Genomic DNA, 26,342 nt, shown 5'->3' with positions numbered 1-26,342 from the left:
CCTTCATCCGGCATGCAGATCTGGGAGCCTGCACCCCAGGAGGGCTGTGCTGGACTCTTCCTGGGAGCCCCGGATCTGCACGGGCCCCCAAAGCTGCATGCAGGATGACAGGAGGCTGCTGCTGCTGCCTGGAACTGGCGCTGGGCACAGCCTGCACCCAGTGCCAGAGAAGACTAATGCTGCTAGCCCCAGGCAGCAATGGCAGCCTCCTGTCAGCCAGCCTGGTGGTGGGAGGCAGAGAAGAACCGGGGATGCGTTCCAAGCACCTCTGTAGCCCCATGGAGTTTGGACCAGTGGCGGGAGGTGGAGCACAGCCCTGGCGCTGCTTGCCTTCCGCCACTGGGCTGCGGTCTGATTGGCTCCATTAGCCACATGGAGTGCAGCCTGGCGATGGGAGATGAGCAGAACTAGGACTGTGCTCTGTCTCCTGCTGGTGGGCTGACCTCCAGGGGCTCTGTAGACCCACAGTGCACAGCCTGGCAGTGGGATGCAGGCAGAGCCAGGGCTGTGTTCTGCCTCGTGTCTCCAGACTGAGCTCCATGGGGCTGTGAAGCCGATTGAAGTGCAGCCCAGCAGCAGGAGGCAGGCAGAGCTCCAGTTGGCTCCTCCAGCCCCACAGACCTCAGCCTGACGGCAGGAGGCAAGGAAAACCAGGGCTACACTCTGCTTTGCCACCGCTGGGATTAGCTCCCTGGGGTTGCAGAGCTGCTTGGAGCACAGCTCTGGCTCTCCCCTGCTTCCTGCCACCAAGCTGCTTTGACACTTGAAACGTTTTGAAACTTTTGAAATGTTTTGAGTGCCCTCATTTTGTTTCAAAGCCTTTCCAAAGCTTTTTGTTTCATTTTGAGGTCTCTGCTTCGCGCTCGAAACTTGTTGAAACAGCTTTGAAATGAAACACTCAGCAAAACTTCACACAGCCCTACCAGCCAGTTCCTTGAGTACTCTAGAATGCATCTAGCTTCTTTAAGTAACCACTCACCTGGTTTTCAACTATGCTAGGCTGCTTATCTCCTTTCCTATCCTTGCTGTTAACTTTACTCATTGCCTGATAGCTTATCTTATTTTTGAAGGCTGAAGTAAAAACGGCATTAATACGTCAGCCTTCTCTTCTTCATCCATTTCTAGATTACCATGTGTGTTCAGCAAGGGGCTTACGCTTTCCTAGGTCTTTCTGAAATAACTGCAGATTCCTTCTATGCCCTTTGCTCCAGCTACATCTCAGTTCATGTCTTGGCTTTCCTGATTTTTTTTTTCCTTACATGCCTATGCAATACTTTTGTATTCTTCCCTAATAATATGGGCAAGTTTCCACTTTTTGTAGGATTCTTTTTGAGTTTCAACTAGCTGAAGAGTTCACTGCTTAATTAGGCCAGTCTGTGGCTGTATCCTTAATATTACCTTCTTGGGTACGACCAGCTCTCCTTGACTCCTTTTTTTCCCTCAAATTTGCCTCCCAGTTCCCTGAGTTTGTTCAGGGCCGCTTTTCTAAAGTCAACTCTATGGGCTCCTGCTCCAATCTGTGCTAATTATCATACAGACTCGATTGAGCTGAATGAGCTTAAGTTAAAGTGGCCTCACTTCTGTTAAGAAGTGCAGGAAGCTGAATACACAAGACAGTGCAGTGCATTAAAGTGTCCCCCCACCCTTACCCCAGAACACATGTAAAGTTGCCCCAGAAGATCAGGATAAACTGAAGCCTGAGGCTAGTTGGCAGACAAGGGTGGAGGGAGTTGTTCTAAGCTAAGGACCAGAAAGACATAGAGAAAGTGTAAGAAGGAATCAGTGAAGATGAATAGGAAGAAATGAAAGCAAGGATGAGATTTACTGTTTAAAATGAATGGTTCAAAAATTGCCTCTCCTGTATGCTATTGTTTGCATCTTTTGCAAAGAAATATCCTGTTTCTGAAGACAGCTGCTTTAAGACCATCCATCTGGTAGGAATTTAAGGCTTGAAAGTGTAAATTATTTACCTGAGTTGCTTTTTGCTGTATAAACTGTGCAAGTTTGGTTGTGGGAGTAGTAGCAGAAGTCCCTGTAGTACATTTAATGTTGTATTCACTCTGGGATCTTTTGTTATTGATAATGTGAATCTCAGGTATTTTCAAGCCCAGAGACTGAAATATATAGGGTGCAGTGTGGGGGAGGAATATTTTTTGGGGAAAAAGAGTTCTGAAAGTTGGAACTTTTTAAAGTTTGTGTTAAGTGGAGCACTGACAACTGCCAGAGTTTTATGTGCTTCTTAATTAAGAACATTTCTTAAAGTGCCTTCTAGTGCTGTATAGGAGCTGATGGACCATTGGATGAAGTTGTCTTGATGCTGACTCAGAATTTTTAAAAATTATCGAACATATTATCCTTAGTACTTAGAAGAATTTTTGGGCTGTTTAGTGAAATCTTATTGCTGCTGTGGAGTCCCTGCTGGAAAGTGCTGTCTGTTCAGGAATTTGGAGACACATCCCCACAGAAATATTAAACTTGATTAATTGCTCTGAATGCTGCATAGAATTGAAAGACGATAAATTTTGTTTTAATAGTTCTATTTTTTTTTTACCTTTTGAGTATGCTGGCTTTCAAATCTCCACAAGTCATGAAGAAGTATGATTAAAAATGTTATACATTGTTCTGAGTTACATTTTCTGTCCAGTTATGCTTGGATTATCCACATAGTATTTTGAGGCAGCATACTTATGGAGAAGCAACATTTTATTAGGCAAAACAGCATCTGGCCTGGTCTTTGACAATTACATTTTTCCATGTGTAGCACGCTAACTAACCATCTTGTAACCTCAGGAGGTCATCTAGTCCAACCCCCTGTTCAAAGCAGGACTGTCCTCAACTAAATCATCCCAACCAACGCTTTGTCTAACTGGATTTTGAAAAAATCCAAGGATGGAGCTTCTACCATGTCTCTAAGTAACCCATTCCAGTGCTTCACCACCCTCCTAGTGAGAGTTTTTCCTAATATCCAATCTAAACTTCCCTTGTTGCAACGTGAGACCGTTGCTTCTTGTTCTGTCATCTGTCATCACTGAGAACAGTCTAGCTTCATCCTCTTTCGAACCCCCTTCAGGTAGTTTGTCTGCTATTAAATCCCCTCTAAGTCGTCTTTTCTGCAGACTAAATAAGCCCAGTTCCCTCAGCTGTCTCCCAGCCCCCTCACCATTTTTGTTGACCTCTTCTGGACTCTCTCCAATTTGTCTACGTCCTTTCTGTGTGTGGTGGGTGGGGGATGGGGATGCAATACTGGACAGTACTTCAGGTGTGGCCTTACCAGTGCAGAATAGAGTGGAATAATTACTTCCCTTGACCTGCTGGCACTGTTCCTACTAATACAGCCCAGTAGGCTGTAAGCCTTCTTGGCAAGGAGGCCATTTACTACTGCTACAAAAGGCACTGTTGCTCTCTTCAAAGCCAAATCCTTGCCTCTCAAAAGTAAATGGGAGTTATGTCATTGACCCCAGTGGAAATTGGATTGCTGGAAACAAAGCTATTCTTCAACGATTCCCCTTGTGCTCCGACCAGATTGTTGTTTGAAGTGAATACTATGTTTTAAGAACTGTATCTGAGGACATATTTTGGCATTGATGCAAAGAACATAAGAATTACCATTTACTGGGTCAGACCAGAGGGTCTTGTTCAGTGTCCTCTAGCAGAGGGTGAATTGGGTATGACCAGGGTTTCCCCCCTCCTTTCCCTGCCCCCACTGTTCCTCTCTCACTTGCAACCTCCAACATTTAAGGTCTAGGAAGTTCTAATTTAGAGGCTGTATCTTTAACTCCCATGCTCAATAATTACTGATGTCTGTTTCCTCCAAGTATTTGTCCAATCCATTTTTTAATTTGTGTAAACTGTCACCTTCCACAACCTCTGGTAGCAGTGAGTTCCACATTTTAATTGCACAGTGTGTGGAAAAAACCCTTTCTTTTGTTAATTTTAAATGTACGATCTGCTACTTTCATTTTTTGGCCCCTACTTCTTGTATTGTGCGATAAGTAAATAATAAATCCCTATTTTTTCTCTTCACCGTGTAGTATTTTGTAAACCCTTATCATGTCCCTCTCCCTCCCCCCTGGTGTGTCTCTTTCTTTGAAGAGGCTTAGCTTCTTTAGTCTCTTCTCATATAGAAGCCCTTCATACTGCTGATCATCCTTGTTGTCCTTCTCTATATCCTTCTGAGGTGAGGGAACCAGAACTGGGCACAGTATTCAAGGTGTGGATGCACCATGCATTTATAAAGGGACATTGTGACACTTTCCATTCTGCTTCCCTTAAGTCTCTAAAACTTTGTCAATTTGATGGCAGCTGAGCCGATGTTTTTAGCAAACTGTCCACAGTGACACCCAGATCTCTTTTCTGTATGATAACAGCTAATGTAGAGCGCATCAGCATAGGTATAGTTGGGATTATTTCTACCCAGGTGCATCACTTCCCACTTAACTACATGGCAGATGAAATTCAATGTAGGTGTCCATTTGGTTAGTCATGCCAGATCCTTCTGTTGTCCCTTAGTCCTCCTTGATCTTTACCACTTCAAATAATTTTATGTCACCAGCAAATTTGGCCACCTCCCTACTTGCTACTTTTCCCAGGTCATTTCTATGTTAAACAGCACTGGTTGCAACATGGATCCCTGGTGGACTCCACTATTTACTTCTTTCCATCCTGAAAACTGATCATTTATACTCACTCTTTGCTTTCTATCTTTGAGCCAATTTCTAATCCATGAGTGGACATTCCATGTAATCTCATGACTAGTTAAAAGCCTCTGATGGGGGACTTTGTCAGAGGCTTTTTGGAAGTCCAGATGTACTGTATCACTGGATGGTCCCAATCCACAGCAGATTGACACCCTTAAAGAACTCTAGTAGGCTGGTGAGGCATGATTTTTCCTTTGACAAATGCACGTTGATTTCTTCCCAGCAACTCGTGTTCATCCATGTGCTGAACAATTCTTTTTTGTATTATTAGGATTGTTTCTACCAGTTTTCCAGGAACACTGCTCTGTATCCTGTTCCTCTAGAGAAGTGGTTTTCAACCCTTTTTTCATTTGCAAACCCCTAAAACATTTTGAATGGAAGTGTGGATCATCCTGCATTTAAAATGAGCTCAAAATACCATTAGATTACAAAGACTGTACCGTGAAGATTGTGGCATCACTGCAGAATGGATCATTCAGATTCAACTGGGGCAAAGTGTGCTGATCGGTTTTGGAAGCTGCTTACTTCAATAAAAATATTCTCATAGTATCAGTTTGTACTTCATGTACTTTACACAGCCAAAATAAAGTAGATCTATACTATGTAATGTCACTCCAGCTTCTTCATAGTTGAACACTAGGAGAACAGCACAGGCATGTTAAAGTCAAATTTCCCATCAGTGACTTCTTTTTCTTTCACAATATATAAAGTTATTTCAAGCATTGCTCATTCCTCACTGAAAGGGGTAATGGAAAGCATGGTACTGTATTTGTGCCTAATACTTAAGAGTGAGATTCTACACCAGGGATGTCAAGCTCACATTGTGTTGTGGGCTGGATCCAGCCTGGAGCACAAGAAAATGACAGCAGTGGCAGCTCCAGCTCAAATCTGGAGCATGTCATGGCAGTGGCAGCTCCAGTTCCAAAATAGAGCATGGGGTGGCAGCAGCAGCCCCAGCCACATGCCCCATGCTGGAACTGGAGTTGGAGCTTCCTAATCACCTTGTGCTCCAGCTCTAGCATGGGGTACGCAAGGCACATAACAGGGGCTGAAGGCACTCCCCACGCTCTGCTGCTGAAGCTGCTATATGCCCCCAGTTTCCAGTGTCCCTCTGATAATCAACTAGGCTGGAGAGAGTGGCCCGTGGGTTGTATGTCTTATACCTCTGTTCTAACACAAACTGTAGCCATAACTGAGTCAGCAACTGAGTTAAAATATTAGGTCTCCTATGCAGTTCCCCAGGTCAGAAATTGTCATGTATGTGGGTGCTATCCTGGTTGATTTTTTTTTTTTTAGACATTTTTTTTTAATAGTGCAAGACAACACTTCTACTCATGTTAGCATTTGCATTTTTACATATTGTAGAATGCTGTGTATGCCATAACAACTGTTCATTCTGGGTTTTAAATTCTAAAGAAGTTGTTTTTTTGTTTGGGTTTTTTTTGTTAAAGTTCATTGAATTTCTGTAGTTGCCGTCTACAAACAAATTAGTTATAGATTATATCCTTTCTTTTTCTCCTTTTGATTATTTTAGATGCCTGAAAGTAACTTTATGGCTTTTTATATTAGATAATAAATGGTAGTGATATAAATTGAAAGCTAAAATTGACTAATATAAAATATTTTACATTGGAGTTTTTCATTTTTCTATGGCTTTCTAAGCATTATCTATAAAAAAAAAAAAAAAAAAAAAAAAATTAAATAAAACCAAAACAATTTATTTCCATATAGTTAGTGTGTGTTACTTTTTACTTTGAAAATTAACTTATTAAGATCTTTCTTTGACCAATGATTTCTATTTTAGCTTTTGAATCAGATTTGCTATTAAGAATATAAATAATTATTTGTATGATATGAGGAGATATGTGGGCTTCCATTAGCAACATAATTCAATGCCAGTGATACCAGTTAAAATGTGCAGAACTCACAAATAAGTTTGGTTTTTTTTCTGAAATAAAATACTGTAATAAAATTACTTTGAGGTCACTTATGTCATATTTTAGACTTCTGGAAAAGCAGGATATTCTTGCACAAAATAGCGCTTTTATATTAATAGCATGCAATAGTAAAAGAATTTAACAAATGGCTATAATCTAGGTTAGTCTTTTCAGTTGGATTTGCAGGTAACTTAATATCTGTGAAAAGCAAATTGGAAATTGGTTAAAGAGAGCTTATCCCTGTATTTGGTAATCACTGTCAGAACATAACTATAAATTAATTTAATTAGATTTTAAGGGTCACTTATTATGTCATTTTAATGTACTGTGCAAAGCAATGAAATCTGTAGGGTATCAGCGCATTGTACTGAACTAAAAAATGGAGAGTAACAGCTGAATGGCAGTGCAATGTAGCAAGAGGCTTACTGCAGTATTAAATCAGCTTCTTGTCAATTAGTTGCTGTCACAGTTCACCTTCAAGAATATGGTGTGTGTGTGTGTGCGCGCATGTTTAAATATTTGAAGGTATTAATAGGTTCTTTTTCAAATATGCTTATTTTGCTACTCTCTATTATATGGGGGGGGACAAATTTTATTCCTTTGGGGACTTCTTTTTTTTAAAAAAAAAGCTCTGTCATGGACATAGGCCTGCATATTGACTAAGTTAACTTCCTGTTTGACAGCCCTGCATGATTACTATACATGCTGTGTTGCTAATGCATGGCAAGTCCTGATATTCTTAGAACATCTAATTTCCTCTTTACAGGTCAGTGCACCTTTCATATATCTAATTAGATTGAACAGAACTACCACAATTGTGAAGCATGAAAAAACAATGATTGGTCATTCAGTTAAAACCAAAGAAATCTCACAGCATGGTGCTTTCATCTTCCCAATAGGGTGGTAATCTTCTGTAAACAGTTTTAAGTCAGCTTTGCATTTTCAACTAGGATATTTTTTTTCTAAGCAAAGATGAGGAAAAAGCCTCTTAAGAGATGAAATACTTAATATGTTAATCTTACCTCCCATTCCCTCCACTGCATAAAACACTTACTGCATGGAGGAAACTTTATATGCCTAGAATGTATTTGCTTGTTTGAAACCAAGGCTCTCTTACAGTTCCATTTAAGTTAACAGTTAGCATTGTTCATCTATTTTGCTAGGTGTAGGGGGAAAACTTCACAACTTGAAACAGTGAAAAATGTCATAGTTTGGGTCTCAAATCAGAGTGGTATTACAGCCTTACTTGCCACATCTCTCCTAAGCTAGGTGCATTTAGGAGTCCTATTGTTCCATTTGTTCTACTGGCCAGTCAGTCAGTGGTACTAGAATTTATAAGGGTGGCTGCCTCGGTCTGAGGCAAAAAGGTGCTACTGGAGCCATGGACCACTAGCAGGGAGCTGTAGGGTACTGGAAGTAATATCTAGCAAAGGGATGCTTAGCTCCTGCAGAAACATGTTACTTGCTCCTTGCCTACTGCAGCTTAAAAACATAACAGTTACCAATGCCAAGTTGAGCCACAGCAACCAAGAAAGAGAGATTCCGCTCCAGTTAGACCAGGGGTGTCCAACCTTTTTGAATGTGGTGCCAGATCATGAACTTTTTATCACCCAGTGGGCCGGTAGGAGTGGGTGCTCACATGGCCTGTCCAGTCCGGCTGCAGCCTGGGGGCACAGGGGTCAAGGGGTGCTGCCTGACCCCAACATGTCCTCCCTGCCACCAGGGTGGCCTTGAGGATGTTCCCACACCTGGACACCTGGGCTCAGCAGCCAGGGGACATGTGGGGGCTCTGCAGGGGGGTGTAGGTTGTGCAGGGACATCCCCCTGCTCCCTCTCCCCTGGGGCAGCCCGAGCCCAAGCAGCAGGGGTCCCTCCCTCCCCAGGGCCCACGACTCACCACCCCTAGCGCAATGTCTGCAGGTATGGAGGTGGGAGCGGTGCCAGCTTCCCGCCCCAACAGCCACAGCAGCATCATCTCCTGTGGGCCCAGCTGCAGCATCCATCTGCGCCCCCTGTGCCCGCCCACCTGCTGCACTGCGACCTTTTCCAGCCCATGTGGCCGGTGGGGACCGGCACAGGGCAGGGCCGGCATGCAAATGAGGAAGGGAGGGGCGGGACTAGGAACAGAAACCCTGCAGTGTGGGAGAGGGGAGGAGCTGGCATGTAAATGAGGAAGGGAGGGCGGGGTGGGGTGAGGAAAGAACAGTGAAATGAGGGGGGAGGGGAGGAGCTGTACTGTGTTGGCAACATCAAGCTGATGCGGTGCATGTGGGAACCTTGCCCCTTCCTCAGCCCTTCAGCAGCCATTAGGAAGCGGCTGAGGGAGGGACAAGGAGTTCCTGTCGCAGCACCGTGGGCCACAGAAAATGGCTTGGCAGGCTGCACGTTGGACAAGCCTGAGTTAAACTCTTGTTCCTGTTGAAATGCCACCTGTTAGTTTGGAGTCGCTTTTCTCCCCCTCCCGACCACATCTGAGAGTACTAGAGGTATGATAGCCTTTCAGATGCATGACTTTTTTTCTTTTTGTTTTCTCACATGTTCCCTGGTTTTGCCCAAATACAGTTAAGTCCTGGAAAAATGCAAATGTCTGTCTAGATGTTGCCAGGACATAAGCAGTCAGTCTGGGTCTAGTGACCTTGGCAGTATTCTAAACATAACCATTTACTTGGATAAATATTACCTTCCCTCCGTTCTCCAAATTTCAAAATTTGAGATAAATGTCTTTTCATCCAAGAAGCTTTTCTAGTTTTTCCCACATTTTCTGTTGACAAATATCACTCTTGTGAGTAACACGGAATTTTCCCCTCTTTCTTCAGATATAAAATCTTATGGTAGTAACTCTATGAGGGCTTTAATGCAAAATCTGTTTTTCTGGTGTCTGATTTGAGAAATACCTGCTAGAGATCCCTGTATGAAACCATAATTGGCTCGTATATTCTTCTTTTTGTTTTCCTTCCGCAACAGATTTTTTTTCCAAGTGACAACTGAGACTGATTATCCTCATCCCGGAATATGTTGAACCATAATGTAACCATCTCCCAAGTGTTGATATGCATTGATATGAGCAGCAGAGAATACAGGCAACAGCTGTTCAGGAATTGGAGGCAGTGTCATTAGAAATATAAGCAAACTGCACAGACACAGTAAAAACATCAATTTTGTATAAATCCCAGTGTTTTTTTTTAATTTAATCCATTGATAATAGCTATTGCTTTGAAGTGGAAGCAAAAATGGAAGTTGTGTTCTTTACTTGGTACAGCTCCATAATATTCTGCTAAATAAATAATGTGTGTGTCTATTTGAAGTTTTCATTTGCATATCCATGGCCATATCCTTCCCAACAGTTACTCCAGCATTTTATGTTTTCTCTGCTGAGTCAGGTATATAGCTGATATAACTAATTTGCCTCAAGGAAAATCCAGGGAGATGAGTAGTAGCTGCAGACTGAATGTAAAAAAATCATACATTTACTCTGTTAGGTTATGATTATGTGAGTAGGATTGTAGAATAGTCATTCTTGCTTTACATTGTGACTGCTTGCTTATTATCTCATAGTTAAAAAGAAGGCAGGGTAGATTTGCACCATAGACCAATCAGATATACATCAGATATGTCTGATTTAGTTTGTAAGGTTCAGCTCCACCCTGCCTTTTACCTGAGTTCAGACTAACACAGTTAACTACTTCTGTCTGCTTGTGCAAGGCATTTGAAATTGTCAGTCAGAAAAATACTGAGAAGCCCAAATAATGTTTGTTTGTTTGTTTGGGTTTTTTTTAAATTGCTGCTGCTCATACAAATGCAAGGAATAATCTCCATATTTTATTAGCTATGATAAAAATATTTTGAAAAACAAAAATATGATAGAACATACCAGTCTTAGCTGTTTTTACCCATCAATTAATGTTAATTGCATTTTTTGTGATGGTCTAGAAGAAGGTCGTTAAATAGTTTACATAGTCCACAAGAAAGTGGTTAAATGCCAAAACACTGGCATTTCTAGTAGACCTGCCAAGAGAGATATCTTGTTTCTTTTAAAACGATGACAATCAAGATAGCTAAGAATTTATTTTTCTAATTATAGTTTTGTCAAATCCATTTAATATCAAGATATAGCCTACCTGTGTGGATTCATGACATATATTTGTGGTCACCCAAAATAAACATGAAAGCTTATTAAGTTGGGTGATGGTATTTATTTTCTAAAGCTTCAGTGTTATAACATGATTATCCTGCAGTACTTCATAATTTTGTAATATTATTCAGCCCATTTTATTGTTCATAATACAACACACTTGTAGTTCATGGCCCTGCATTCTCACCCAAGGCTTGAAATGAAGTCCTTATGTGAACGTCTCTGCGAATTACAGAAATGCAAGGCTGTCTTAAAAATAACTACAATATTCTTTAAGGTAAACTGAAAACAGATAGTCTTTTAGGCACCTTCTATTTTTTGTGCAGAAAAATAGTGACATTTTTAATCTGCATAATGTTCCCAACTAAGGAGAGATATACATGTCTTAATAGCACATAGAAAAAGATATCTACATTATGTATTATAATGATTTTCAGCACTAATTGAATTTGCTTACAACTAGAAAGAGTATAACGTTAACAATATCATTACTAGAGCTGGTTAAAGTAAATAGGAAAATTTTCTCTGCGATATTTGTGAAAAGCTTTTTTTGTTGTTTGTTTTTTGTCAAAGAACATCTGTGACCAACTGTAACAATCAAACTACCAGTGGTTGTAAGGACATCAGTATTTATATCCTTAGGTGAAGAAGTATTTATATGGGAGAATAATTGATCAGGTAATTACTCTTTCAGGCCCTTGCTGTAATAGCACTGTGACAGGAGTAATCCATTCATACTGGAGACCTGTGATTCAGTAATCACTCCAGTGTATTAGACCTGTATATGTTTCAGTGTACATTGGCCATGTTTATCCTTTCTTCTTTACCCTTCCATTAAGAATATTGAGAGAGATGTAAAAAAGCAAAGCAAAAAACCCCTCCATTTTTCAAGGAAGTAAGAGGTGATAAAAGTCTTGAATTAGCCTTGAATAAGGCTAATGTGCTGCTGAGGAGCACACCTTCCATCACTTTACACAAACCTGTGAAAGAGCCAAAATATTAGTAATGTTATATTTTTCTCACTTTGTCCTTATGTAATGCCCTTACTACAGTATTTCAGAGTGTTTGAGTATGCAGTCTTTCTTGAAAAACATGAACATATGCTGCCACACAAAATCATACTTATGTCTGAAATTTCTTATCTATTGTCATTAGGAATGACTCCCAGGATGGCTATAGCCAAAAGAAATTAGGTTAGAGAGAGAAATATTCTTTCATGTTATTTTGTGCATTTGGCTGCATTTTGTTGGCTGTATGGTTTTCCCCTATTTTGAGTAGGTCTTTATACATTACAAGGCAAGAGAAAAATGTATTTAAAGATAGAAATATGATTGACAAAACGGGTAAGGCAAACATGCTTGTGTGGAACCTAAATTGCATTTTTACCCTCTTCTTTAAATTGACTGTATAGTAAGTCGACAGTGGGTGCATCTACAGATACAGTTAGCATGCAGCAATAAATTCCAGCACATATTGTGCCAGCATTTATTGCTTCGGGCGCTGTGGCTGAATTGTGCACCCAGGACTGCAGCACATTGAGCCGGTTTGGAGCAGCCGTGCCTGGCAAGAGGCTGTAGGGGTCAGCCTGCCAGCCTGGGGCTGCTCCGACCTGGATCAATGTGCTGCAGAGGGGCTTGCTGGGGCACTAGGGTGCTCCAGTGTGGGGCTAGCCTGAAAACTGCCCCAGCACTAAAAAACCGATGTTCCCCAGCCAGCCCCATCACTGTTTACACTTGTGTTGATGCAGAGTAAATAACTCCACCACAGGATAGTACTTCTACAGAGAAGTATTGTCCTGCAGCAAAGTAAATTAGTTTACTCCATCCTAATATGGAGATGCCAAGACACTTACTGCAGAGGTAATTAGGCATCTCTGTAGTAAACATTTCATGTAAAAGTTCCCAGTTTCTGTTTTACTGAGGGAAATCTGGGAAGAGGAGAAAGGAAAAAAAAAATGAGAAGACATGGTTTCTTTTTGCAGATATTGCAAAATTTTGAATGCTTGAATCAAGTTATGATCACAGCTGTTGTTCGAACATAATTTTGCTAAAATAGAACATACCCACTTAAAAAACAAAAACAAACAGCTTTTGAACAATTGCATTACTTTGTGAAATTTAGGTTTCTTTGAAGGACCTAACTCCATCAGGGGTAGATCCAGGGGGTTGTGGCAGTGTCATTGCACCCTTCCTCCAACCTCCACTGCCACTGTCCATATTTGATCTGGGTGCACCAGAACCACCCCTGCCCCTTGGCAGGGGAGGGCAGATTTCCACTTACTGCACCTGCTTTTTCCTGCCCCCCCGGTGTCTGTCACTGGCTGGTGCTAGAAGGAACCCACCCTATACTACCGCCACTGTCCCTGGCTGACTTGGGCATGGGGGGCAGCCCTAGAGTCACTTCTGTTCCACTCCAGCCATGGGCTGCAGGGAGCAGCTGTGTAATGTGCTGGGCTTGGCAGGTAACAGTGGTAGTATGCAGGTGCCTTTTGCCAGCGGGGAATACTGGCAGGCACTGCAGGAGCACAGTTGTACCCCCTTTCTACCATCACTGTCCTCAGCTTCTGCCCCAACCCAGCTGTGGGCTACAGCTACATGGAGTGCCAGACTCAGCCAGGGATAGCAACGGCAGCGGATGGGTTTTTTCTTCCTCCACTTGCTCCTGTCCAGTCCTCCAGTATCCACAGCTGGCTCCAGCCACACCTTGTCTCATAGTATAAGGGGCAGTGTGCTGCACCTCCTTTAGAAAGTCTTGGATATGCCTGTGGACTCCACTGAGTAAAATAAAACCCAGAGCTAGGAAAATGTCTGGATTTACCACCAAATAAGGCTTAAAGGGAGAAAACCTGGTGTCCAGAATTGTATTTCATAGCAACCTTATGAATACAGAAACAATGTTCAGGATAACAGCTGGACTTTAAAGCATATTTATATTTGGAGAACAAGAAAGTTTCCTTCGAGAATGTAAATGTGATTTTTTTTTTCAAACATTTCTTTCTGAAGAGATGTTGAATAGCAAAACACAAATCTGTGGTATTAAAAAAGAGAAACCAAATCATCTTTATGTAATTGTATTAGTAATTATTCCAGCTCTGTTTGTTTCTTTCTGCATTTCGCATAGTTTTTTATTTGACCATGTTCATCTTGTTGCAGCTCTTATTCCATAAGCATATTCGCATTTAAAACAATTTAGCACTTTGGTTAGTGCAGACAGGAATTTCCTCCCCACCCCTTCTACTCCCCTCTCCCACTTTCACAGGTAGTTAGGTGTCAGATTAATCTGAGATCAAAGAAAAGGAAAGTGAAAATAAGAATAGAAAGAATATTGTATTAAAATGTGAACCTGTGGTGATCAGACTTCTTTTAAAATTCTTTGACAATTCATATAGTGCTGCTGCAGGTCAATGGCTGCTAGGTGTGAGATAGCTACAGAAAATGAACCGTGTGGACATTTTAGGCAGGATTGTGTTAGATGTCACATCAGTTAAAATGCTGGCAAGCAGGTCTGTGCTCAGCCTCCCACAATTGAATGGCAACCGGTGTAGCTTCATTACTGGTAGCAAAATTAAGAAATATAAAGAAACGAGATAGATTAAGCAACATGTAAGGGATGAAGGATAAGTGATCCGTAAGAGAGATTAATGACAAGAACGGTAGGATATGACTTACAGATAAGATACTTTATCTCTGTATTTCTGAAGTACCTATCATCATAAACTCTAGTCAAAGATTTAGGTATACCTTGGCAGTTCGAGTAAAGACCTTTTTTTTCTTCAGGAGAAGCATTAGTGTTGATTTAATGTGGGTTCTTTGGAGGAAGGCTTTTGCTAAGATGTACTGAATTCTGGAGGGCTTGTTTTTGTTCTCATTGCCAGAGTAACAGAGTTCCTGGGGGAAATACTGCAATTTAAAACCCTCTGAGACGTGTTGCTTCTCTAATGCTGTGTCCAGAAAGCCATTTGTGGGTTGTGTAGTTTGCACAGGCAGAGCTGTGCTAACTTTAGTTGAGCATGGGCAATAATCTTAAATTAAGCCAAGATGGTCTGGCCTGCTAAATGTAAGTTAGCAACTGGACTGCATTCCCTGGGTTCCTAGAGGGCTTATTAGCTCAGGTTGAAGTGTATACAGTCACATCTTCACTGCCACTCTTTGTGCTAGCTAGACAGTGGGGGAAAAGCTGTTCAGGGAAGTGCGGCATTTCCTTCATTGGCAGTTTTCAAGAAGAGGTTGGATAGGCATTTGCATTTGGAAAACACATAAAAGTAGCGCATCCTGCACTTGTGCTTGCGGTTGGCCTTCAAGTCTCTTCCAGCTCTGTGGTTTTCTTTTCTTTTTCTTTTCTCACTCCAGTCTCTTACAGCATGTTCATCTTCCTCTGTATTGACAATGTCTTCTAACACTTGTAGTAACATACCTCCACTACAATGCCTCCCCTTTCAAAATTAGGTCTATTCATTTTGCCTAATGAATGAACTACAACTAATTCCTTATCTACACTGCAGTTCTACTGATCTCTTATCTTGTTTAGCTTGATTTTATATATGGATCCTTACTGAATCATTTACTGAAGTCTGATGTGTTATATTTGTGTTATTTGTGGGTTCAGCAGGGGTGCTATAGTCCAGGAATGGGTTAGACTTTATTAATGCAGTAAACTAAATGAGAGGAATATAATTGGGAGATGGGAGATAAATGTGTTATGGAACTGCTTGGAATCTTTTGATCTCTACTGTATTTCCTTCAACAAATCTAAAAATCAGCTGTCTTTTCAAAGAAAGGTATCAATCCAGTTAGTGTGGCATGATCTAACTTTGGTAAATGCATATTGTATTATTCCATTTTCTATTGTCTCCATATTTTTAATTATTCTTTCTTTTAACAGTTATTTAAAAGCCTTGCGTGCTACTGAGGTCAGAATAAAAGACTTGTAGTTTCCTGGACCACTTCTTTTCCACTGTAGGAAATCTGTAAATCAGTGGTTCTCAAACATTTTAGCCTCGAAGCACCCCTCACTGGACTCAAGGCACCCATCAATATGCTCAAAGCACCCCTTCATAACTTCTGTGAATTGAATGGAACTCCACTTACAAAAACTAATTTATTTATTAGTGTGTTTACAATCTTGCAGAGGTACCAGGAAGGAATTAAGTCTGTCTGTGCTTATCGGCTTATCTCTTCCTACCTTGGTTATCTCTTCATACCTCCTGACATCCTGGTAGAGAATCACAGCTATAAATAGTGAGACCTCTAGTGGTTGTCTTTATCTCTTTTTTCAGAATCCAACTGCCATGGAAGCAGTGTATACATTGTATGGTATGTTTTATATAATAATCAGTTATTCAAACTCCATTGTGTATATGGTTCCTTTTTACTACATACATTGTGAACAGGGCAAAAGACATACCCTATAACTAAATTGAACTTTAGTGGATGCTTTAAAGCTGCTAGAGAAAATCTTCTATAAAATAAATGTTTTCTTGTGTATGGATATACTCAGCTGTTTCTTGAGTTTAATAAGTATGTTTAAGAATACTGATTTCTAATTTAGGTACCACTCAATTATGTACATGCATTTACTTCTTAGAATGCTGGAGAAAACGTTCAACAACATGTATTATTGACTCATGGGTGGCTGTTGCATCATTTTTGTGTTTATGATAATTAACACTAGACTGATCCAAGGCAGCTTTTGTTATACCTCTTCACTCTGATTGACCTATTATGTATGCTGTAACAAATGTAAAGAATTACATGCTTAAAAAGCGTGTGTCACTCAAATGTCTGCAGTTTATTCATTAAACTATTTAATTAAATTCAAAGGCACTGATTAGCAAATTATGTTTAGTGGTAGAAATAATTGTAAACGTACAAATACAATATTTCTTATACTAAAGAAAACAGTTACGTTGATTTAATACCTTCAAATATGTTGTTTAGCAGTTGATAGCTATATTTTTCTTTGTGGAAAAAAACATTTTCTGCTGCTTAAAAAAACACACATGATATTGTTAAACAATAAGACAACTGTTCTTTATACAAGCATGTTAATGTTGTTTTAATTAATTCAGTCTTCTCCACAACCAAAATACTTGGAAGATGGGGTTATTCAAAGTCCACCTTGATGAAAGTCTATAAATATTCCAATCTGTAGTGATGAAAGAATTTTATTATTCATAAAGTATTCATTTGAGTTGATGCTAGCATGGTATTCCCTCCACTACTGCATTCCAGCTGCCTATGCAGAGGTTCCTTAATAGCTTATTTGGAATCCAGGATGCAAGATTAATTAAAGTAATGCTAAACATCTTGAGAATAAGTGTTGCATGGAGATATTACCAATGTTCCCTCAATTCACAGCACACTGCACAGTCACTATAATTATAATGTCTGCAAGATACTGTGAGTATCACAAGGGAATGTCAAATCCTCTAATTAGCAGCATTTAAAAAGCAGAAAAATACAATATAGCAACTGCTTATAGAGAAGTGAGAATTTGACTTGACTGACAGGATAAAAATCTGATGGGGAGCAATAGATTGTGACTAACTCATTGTCCATTTTCCTACAGATACAGGTACTCATTCTAGATAAATTCTTACACTTACATGAATACATTCTTTCTCAGGCAGGTCTGCAGATTCTAACAGTAGGTCTTCATCTTACCCTGCTTCTTTTGGAGTTTGAGGATCTGTTGTCACCGCAAGCCAAAAATTAAGCTGCCGGTGATGTAGGTCTCCCTTACATGTTACAGATATTGCACAATTAACTTCCTAATTGTGCAGTTACTTAAGACCAGCTACATGTGCAAAGTAAAAAGCTATAGCTATAGATTTAGACCTTGAAAATGTGTACTGACTTCAAAGCTAGTTGCTATCCAGTTTTAATTTGTATGTGTAGCAGGGTCACAGCCACAGGAGTACACCTCCCAGCCACAAGAGTGTACCGTGCCCAGCCTGAAACCCCTTTGTCCTGAGGGTCAAGGTTGCTATGATTCCCAAGGCTCCGAGGTATATGAAACCTTCAGGATGTGGGAAGTATAGCAGTTGTGATCCCCAGGGCTCAGAGGTGCGTGAAATCATCTTGTGTTTTTTTATAAAGTTACACAACATCACTTAATACATTTTTGTAAATTACATGAACACTTTGCTTTCTCTGGTATAACTATGTAATAGTGGTAAAATAGCCCCCCTCTACATGTTACAGGTATTGTACAATTAACTGGAGACCAGCTATCACACCATGAAAATCTCCAGCCAGCTATAGAGTTATACCTCAAAAGATGTGTACTAACTTTATAGCTGGTTGCTATCAAAGCTTTAATTTGCATGTGTAGCAGGGTATTTCTCTGTGGCTGGGAGCCCCATTGGTTGAGCTGTAGGGGTGCACCATGCCCAGTGAAAAAAACTCAAGCCCTAAGGATTGCAGCAACCACAATCCCCAGGGTATGGGGGTTTCAAACACCCGCAAGCCTTAGAGATTGTGGTAGCCAGGATCCCCAGAGTCCAGGGATACATGAAATCCCTGGACTCTGAGGATCGCATCTGCCATGATTCCTATGGCTCTGGGGTGCGGGAAAACCCCTGAAGCTGGAGGATTGCTGCAGGTGCCTTCCCACCATGAGGGGTAGGATAAAACCCCCAAGGCTGGAGGATCACCATAGGGGTGATCCCCCTGTTCTGGGAGTGCAGTGATTCTCCAGCCCTGGGGGGGTCTCCCTGCACCCCGGTGTGGGGAGATCTCCCCTGTGGCAATCCCCCAGCCACAGGGGTCCATGGGGTGCTCCCACAGCTGGAAGACCCTGAACAGCATGAGGCTCTCTGCCACAAGAGCTTGCTTCTTGCTGCTGCAGGGGGAGCCTAGGATTGGGCTTCCCCTGCACCGGGAAAAAAGGAGCAATGGGACCTAATGTGCTATTCCACAGCCATACATCCTGCCATGCATATGTGGCATGACGGGAGACACAATTTTGTGAACTGTGCATTAGTTCTCATTGTGCCTTTACCTGCTCATGTAGAGGGGGCCATGGTAACGTGAAAAAAGGATTATTACAGTTGTCTTTAAGTATTACAGTTATCTTCAGCCCCAGCAGAGTCTGCTAAGCTGCCAGATCCTGCAGGCAACACAAGCTTAACTGTAGCTACCGCCCTCACTCTCCCTAAGACGAAACGTAAAGTGTTTGTCATGGGAGACTTCATCCTGAGGGGGACCGAGGGGACAATCTGCCTCCCCAACCCCTTAGCCAGGGAATTCTGTTGCTTCCCGGGAGCCCGAATCCGAGACATTGCGGAGAAGATCCCTAAACTCCTCCAGCCCACTGACTACTACCCTATGCTCCTTATCCATGTGGGCAGCAGTAACATGGCTTGGAGCGCTCCCGGCCAGGTCATTTCATAGATTTCATAGACATTAGGGCTGGAAGGGACCTCGGAAGAACATCAAGTCCAGCCCCCTGCCCAAAGGGCAGGAAGTCAGCTGGGGTCATAGGATCCCAGCAAGATAAGCATCCAATTTGCTCTTGAAGGTATTCAGTGTAGGTGCTTGAACCACCTCCAATGGCAGGCTGTTCCTAACCTTGGGGACTTGGACGGTAAAGAAATTCTTCCTTATATCCAGCCTGAAATAGTCTTTTAGTAGTTTATGACTGTTCAACCTCATCATCCCTTGGGGCGCTCTGAACAAATGTTCCCCCAGATACTGGTGGTCAACCCTGATAAACTTATAGGTGGCCATCAGATCACCCCTGAGCCTGTGCTTTTCCAGGCTAAAGAGTCCCATGGCTCTCACCCTGTCATCGTAAGGTCTGTTTTCCTGACCTCTGATTATGCACATGGCTCTTCGCTGGACTCTCTCAAGCTTCTCCACATCCTTTTTGAATTGTGAAGCCCAAAACTGGATGCAGTACTCCAGCTGCGGCCTCACCAAGGCCGAGTACAAGGGGAGAATGGCATCCTGGGATTTGCTTGAGAAGCATCTAAGGATGCAAGCCAGCATTTTGGTCGCTTTACTAGCTGGAGCATCGCATTGCAGGCTCATGTTCATCATGTGGTCAATGATGACCCCCAAGTCTCTTTCTTCCATAGTGCTAGCCACTGCTGAGCCTGTAAGGATGCTGCAGGTTTTTCTTCCCAAGGTGGAGAACCTTGCATTTATCGGTGTTAAACACCATCATGTTCTCTTCTGCCCATTTGCTGAGCCTGTCCGGGTCAGCCTGGATCACCCACCGGCCTTCTGGTGTGGGTGCTTTGCCCCAAAGTTTGGTGTCATCAGCGAACTTGGCCAGTCCACTTCTGACTCCAATGTCCACATCATTAATGAAGATGTTGAACAATATGGGTCCAAGGACAGAGTCTTGGGGGATCCCATTGGTCACAGGACACCATGACGATTGACTTCCATCAATTACTACTCTTTGGGTCCAACCATGGAGCCAATTTCCCAGCTAGCAGATCGTGGTGGACCCAAGGCCACAATTAGCCAGTTTCGCCAAAAGGTGATCATGGGATACCAGATTGAAGGCTTTTTTGAAGTCAAGATATATGACATCAATCTCTTCTCCCTTGTCCAGGTGACAGGTCACCTGGTCGTAGAAGGAAATGAGATTGGTCAAGCAAGAGTTACCTGCAACAAACCCGTGGTGGCTATCCCTTAGGATGTTGGCGTCGGCCAATCCATTAAGGATGGCCTCTTTAATAAACTTTTCTAAGATCTTCCCCGGAATAGAAGTCGGGCTGATGGGCCTATAGTTAGATGGATCCACTTTCCTCCCTTTCTTGAAGATCAGCACCACATTGGCCTTCTTCCAGTCTTCAGGCACTACACTAGAGCACCAGGAGTTTTCAAAGATCCGTGCCAGGGTCTGGGCTATGATGCTCGCCAGCTCCTTGAGCACCCTGGAATGTAGATTGTCAGGACTGGCTGACTTGAGGGTATCCAGCTTCTCAAGGTGTCCCTTCATAAGGTTACCATTAATGGAGGGCAGGAGATCTCCCTCGCCTAGACCGCCCTGTCCCATGGTGGGCATGGACATCCCATGGGACTGATGAAAGACAGATGCAAAGTACCCATTTAATAGGTTGGCTTTTTCCTCAGTGTCAATTGTCAGTTGCCCCATCTGGTTCAGCAGGGGTCCAGCGTTACCCTTGCTTTTCCTCCGGCTCCCCACATATCTGAAAAAGGACTTTTTATTGTCTTTGTTGCTTGAAGCTAGTTGGAGTTCAGTTGCAGTCTTGGCTTTCCTGTTTTGCTCCCTGCAGGACCAGACCAGTGCAGAATAATCCTCCTTGGAGGTGAATCCCATCCTCCATCCTTTGTAGACCTTTCTTTTTAGCCTCAGGATGTCTGCTAGGTCCCTGGAGAGCCAGGGGTCTGCTGTGCCCTCTTGCTGCCTTTCCTCTGAGATGGAATAGACTTAGCTTGTGCATTGAGGATCGTTCCCTTGAGGAGGAACCACTCTTCTTGAACTCCCCTCTCCCTGGGGTTGTGGTCCTTTAGGGCCTGACTGACAAGGCACCTAAGCTTGTCAAAGTTGACTTTTCTGAAGTCAAGGACTTCTGTGTTGCTGACTGACTTGCCAGCTTTGCGACCACTTAGATTTTGCTGAGTGATCCTCCCGCAAGATGTCCGGGTAATCGAAGACCCCCATGACAACCATGGTCCAGGAGCATGCCACCTCAGCCAGTTCCTGGGCAAACTCCTGGTCAAACTCAGGACTTTGGGTGGGAGATCTGTAGTAGACTCCCACCATTGTGTCCCCTGTGCCATGTTCCCCACAGACTTTAACCCAGAGGGTCTCCAGTCATCCACACTGGTCGCCAATATCAGCTTGCAGGGACATATAGCTTTCCTTAACATAGAGAGCTACACCCCTACCCCTTTTATCTACACAATCCTTCCTGTATAGGGTTTAGTCATCTATACCTGTGCTCCAGTCATGGGTGGAGTCCCACCAGGTCTCTGTTATCCCTATGACATCATAATTATTTGCATTAAGCAGGAGGACGAGCTGCTCCTGCTTATTCCCCAAGCTCCTGGCATTGATTATGAGGCTAAAGGGTCTGGGGCCACAGGTGGTGTTTTCTTCGATCTCTCAGTCTCAGGTTACGGGGTGAGGGGGAAGAGGAGGTAATAAACCAAAGACTGCAGCGCTGGTGTCATCGGGAAGGCTTTGGCTTCCATGACCACAGTCCGCTCTTTGGTGAGAGAGGAAGGAAGCTGCTGGGAAGAGATGGCCTCCATCTTTCTCCGCTGGGGAGGCGGCTCTTTTCAGCCAGACTGGTTGACCTGCTCCACCGGGCTTTAAAGTAAGCCTGCCGGGGGATGGGGGGACTACTGCCACTGCTGGCCCACTGAGCAACTCTTGCAAAGCCAGCAGGCCAAGGCACTTAAGAGAGCCTATCCCTGAAACAATCTGCAGGCAAGGCTGGAGCCCCCAAGGGGACACTTGCCTGCCTGTACACAAATGTCAGGAGCTTGGGGAATAAACAGGAGGAAATTGTCCTTCTGCTTAACACAAATAATTACGATGTCATAGGGATAACAGAGACCTGGTGGGACTCCACCCATGACTGGACCACAGGTATAGACGGCTATACCCTGTACAGAAGAGATCGAGTGGATAAAAGGGGCGGGGGTGTAGCTGTCTGTCAAGGAGAGCTATGCGTCCCTGGAAGCCGATATTGGCAACCAGGGTGGAACATGGCGCAGGGGACACAATGGTGGGAATCTATTAAAGACCTTCCACCCAAAGTCAGGAGCTTGACCAGGAGTTCACCAGGGAATTAACTGAGGCCACATGCTCCTGGTCCATGGTCATCATGAGAGACTTCAATTCCCAAAAATTTTGTGGGAAAACCACTCGGCTATATCCGAGCGGTTGCAAAGCTTTCTCTTGTACATGGATGATCTCTATCTGACACAAGAAGTCTGTGGGCCAACGAGAGGTAAAGCGCTGCTCAACCTGGTACTGGCAACCAGGGACGACCTAATTGGTGACCTAACAATCAATGAGAAGCTGGATGACAGCAACCACGAGCTGATCACCTTCACCATCTGCTGTAAAGCTGGCAAGACAGCAATACAAAAGTCCTTGACTTCAGGAAAGTTGACTTTGACAAGCTCAGGAGACTTGTCAGTGAGGCCCTAAGGGACCACAACCCAAAGGGGAGGGGAGTTCAGGAAGAGTGGTTGCTCCTCAAGGGAGCGATCCTTGATGCACAAGCTAATGCTGTTCCATCTCGGAGGGAAAGCAGAAAAAGGGCATAGCAGCCCCCTTGGCTCTCCAGGGAGCTAGTGGACCTTCTTCAGCTAAAAAAGAAAGACCTGCAAAGGATGGAGGATGGGATCCACCTCCAAGGAGGATTATTCTGCACTGGTCTGGTCCTGCAGGGAACAAACCAGTAAAGCCAAGGCTGCGACAGAACTCCAACCACCTACTAGCTTTTTATTATCAAGGATAATAAAAAGTCTTTTTTTAGATATGTGGGGACCTGGAGGAAAAGCAAGGGCAACATTAGACCCCTGCTAAACCAGAAGGGACAACTGACGACCAACGCCCAGGAAAAAGCCAACCTACTAAATGGGTACTTTGCATTGGACTTTCATCAATCCCACAGGACACCCCTGCCCATTATAGGACAGGGAGGCGCAAGTGAGGGAGATTCTTTGCCCTCAATGAATGCTAATCTTGTGAAGGAACACCTTGAGAGGCTGGACACCTTCAAGTCAGCCAGCCCTGACGGTTTACACCCTAGGCTACTCAAGGAGCTGGCTAGCATCATAGCTCAGCCGCTAGCACGGATCTTCTATAACTCCTGGCGCTCTGGTGAAGTGCCCGAAGATTGGAAGAAGGCCAACATGGTACCTGTCCTCAAAACTGGGAGGAAAGTGGATCTGGCAAATTACAAGCCCATTAGCCTGACCTCCATCCCGGGTAAGGTCTCAGAAAAAATCATCAAAGAGGCCATTCTTAACGGACTGGCCCATGGCAACAACCTGAGGGATAGCCAGCTTGTGAGTAGGTCTTGCTTGACCAATCTCATTTCCTTTTACAACCAGGTGACCTATCCCCTGGACAAGGGAGAGGAGCTTAATATTGTATATCTAGACTTCCAAAAAGCCTTCAGTTTGGTATCCCATGATCACCTCATGGCAAAACTGGCTAACTGCAGCCTCGACCTCACCACAACCCGCTGGCTAGGGAATTGGCTCCATGATTGGACCTAGAGGGTGGTGGTTGACAGAAGTCAGTTGTCACGGTACCCTGTGACCAGTGGGGTCCCTCAAGGCTCTGTCCTTGGGCCTATATTGTTCAACATCTTCATTAATGATGATTAATTGGAGTCAGAAGTGGACTGGCCAAGTTCGCCCATGATACCAAACTCTGGGGTAAAGCATCCACACCAGAGGATAGGAGGGAGATCCAGGCTGATCTTGACAGGCTCAGCAAATGGGCAGATGAGAACCTGATGGTGTTTAACACTGAAAAATGCAAGGTTCTCCACCTTGGAACAACCTGCAGCATCCTTACAAGCTTCACAGTGCTACGCTGGCTAGCACTATGAATGAAAGGGACCACAAGATGAACATGAGCCTTCAATGTGATGCTGCAGCTAGTAAAGGAAGCAAAATGCTGGCTTGCATCCATAGATGCTTCTCAAGCAAATCCCGGGACGTCATTCTCCCCTTGTATTCGGCCTTGGTGAGGCCGTAGTTGGAATATTGCATACAGTTTTGGGCTCCACAATTCAAAAAGGATGTGGAGAAGCTTGAGAGAGTCCATAGAAGAGCCACGTGCATGATCAGCAGTCAGGAAAACAGAGCTTACAACGACAGGCTGAGAGCTATGGGGCTCTTAAGCCTGGAAAAGCACAGTTCTCAGGAGGATCTGACGGCCACCTATAAGTTTATAAGGGGTGACCACCAGGATCTGCAGGAATGATTGTTCACCAGAGCCCCCCAAGGGATGACAAGGTTGAACTGTTATAAACTCCTGCAAAACTGTTTCAGGCTGGACATAAGGAAGAATTTCTTTACTGTCCAAGCCCCCAAGGTCTGGAATAGCCTGCCATCGGAGGTGGTTCAAGCACCTACTCTGCCTTCAAGAGCAAATTGGATGCTTATCTTGCTGGGATCCTATGACCCCAGCTGACTTCCTGCCCCTGGGACAGGGGGCTGTATTCAATGATCTTGCAAGGTCCCTTCCAGCCCGAATGTCTATGAAATCTAAGTTGGAAAACAGGTGTTCAATGGGATTGTCAGTTTTCAAGAGGTGGGATGTTTCTCCTGGGATGAGATGTTGATGTGAATGCTTTTATTCAGGAAAAATCTTTTCAATATGGTGAAGGACTGAAAGACGCAGCATGAACTCTGGTTATGATGCAGAATATTTTCCTGACTCTGGATTATTTAGCAGAACTAGTAACAGAAACCACCTTTTTTTTTATATTTTTAGACTCATTCTCAAGAAGAAAATAGTTTGTTTTAAGTGAGTATGGTGCTATGGTTATTGATTTAGCTACACCCCTCCACCCCAAGTTCTGGTATCAGTGTGTTACCACCTCAAGGCATCAGAACCTCATCTGTCTTTGGGTAGAATCCCAAGATTACTTCATTCAAAACAGATCCTGTGGTATTATATAGATCAAACATGCTTAGTTTAAGAGTTCCAACTTGCTTAGCCTACCTTGGTTCTTTCTCTTGGAAGATTTGTCACCAGTGGGTTCTACTAAACCACAAACAGCCTTTTTTTAATTAAGAGTTTTGCCAATTGAACCATCGGAGCAAATAATAAAGTAAGAGTAGTTAATCAACAAAAAATCTGCACAACTTTTGCACAAGTCTTGTGCTCCTACCTGTGCTTGAAGTGCATGTGACTGTTTCACACCATTTAGTAGAATCTGTATGCATCAGAATGTTCCGCACACTGTTCTCAAACACCTGCCTCCTCTCTTACCTGTTTATGGTCCTTTTTATCTATGGGTTCCCAGCATTGTCTGTAACTTGACTAAAGCTAAGAAAATAGAATCCTCCTGGTAAAAACTTGGCATTTTCCTTTAGCCCCTACTTTTAGGGGACCTACCTGGGAGCCTTATAAGCAGCCTGTCCTGTTTGCTTATTTGTGTCCACTGCCTGCCTTATTCAATCAAGAATGTGTGGAATGAACACCCAGTGTCCTGGTTGACATTTAATATTCCTAAGTTATTTCTGCCACTCCACAGTTCTCTGTAGGATAAATCATTTACTTTGGGTTAGGTCTATACTACAAAGTTTCGTCAGCAAAGTTTAATAATTTTTTTCACACACCTAACTAATAGTTATACCAGCAAATCCCTAAATATAAATGCAACTTATCCGAACAATCTGTCTCACCATAAAGGGGCTTTGCCAATGTAGCTAAGTTGGCAAAACTTTTGTGTTGTAGTCTTATATTGTATTGGTTTTGGAAAAGGATAAAACACCATCATGGGAGGCTTTTTCATAAAAGATACAGGAATGTTCTATTACTGTTATAGATAGATTTTGTTGGAGTGGCAGCATTTGTTGCTTGTGAGTTTATTTCACTAAATTACAGTGATGCAAT

The 26,342-nt window shown here is 43.0% G+C and overlaps 1 protein-coding gene across 3 annotated transcripts in view; it reads left to right on the top strand.

Annotated features, from left to right (window-relative positions):
* The window catches only part of FAM171B (family with sequence similarity 171 member B), a 63,112-nt gene that overhangs the window by 20,634 nt on the left and 16,136 nt on the right, over window positions 1-26,342 (top strand). The window lies entirely within an intron of this gene.

This window comes from Crocodylus siamensis, chromosome 4 (genome assembly GCF_052110815.1).
Source record: "Crocodylus siamensis isolate JL-2025a chromosome 4, ASM5211081v1, whole genome shotgun sequence".
Classification (NCBI taxonomy): domain Eukaryota; kingdom Metazoa; phylum Chordata; order Crocodylia; family Crocodylidae; genus Crocodylus; species Crocodylus siamensis.
The sequence above is the reverse complement of the archived record's forward strand: the minus strand, read 5'-3'. Positions and strand labels throughout refer to the sequence as shown.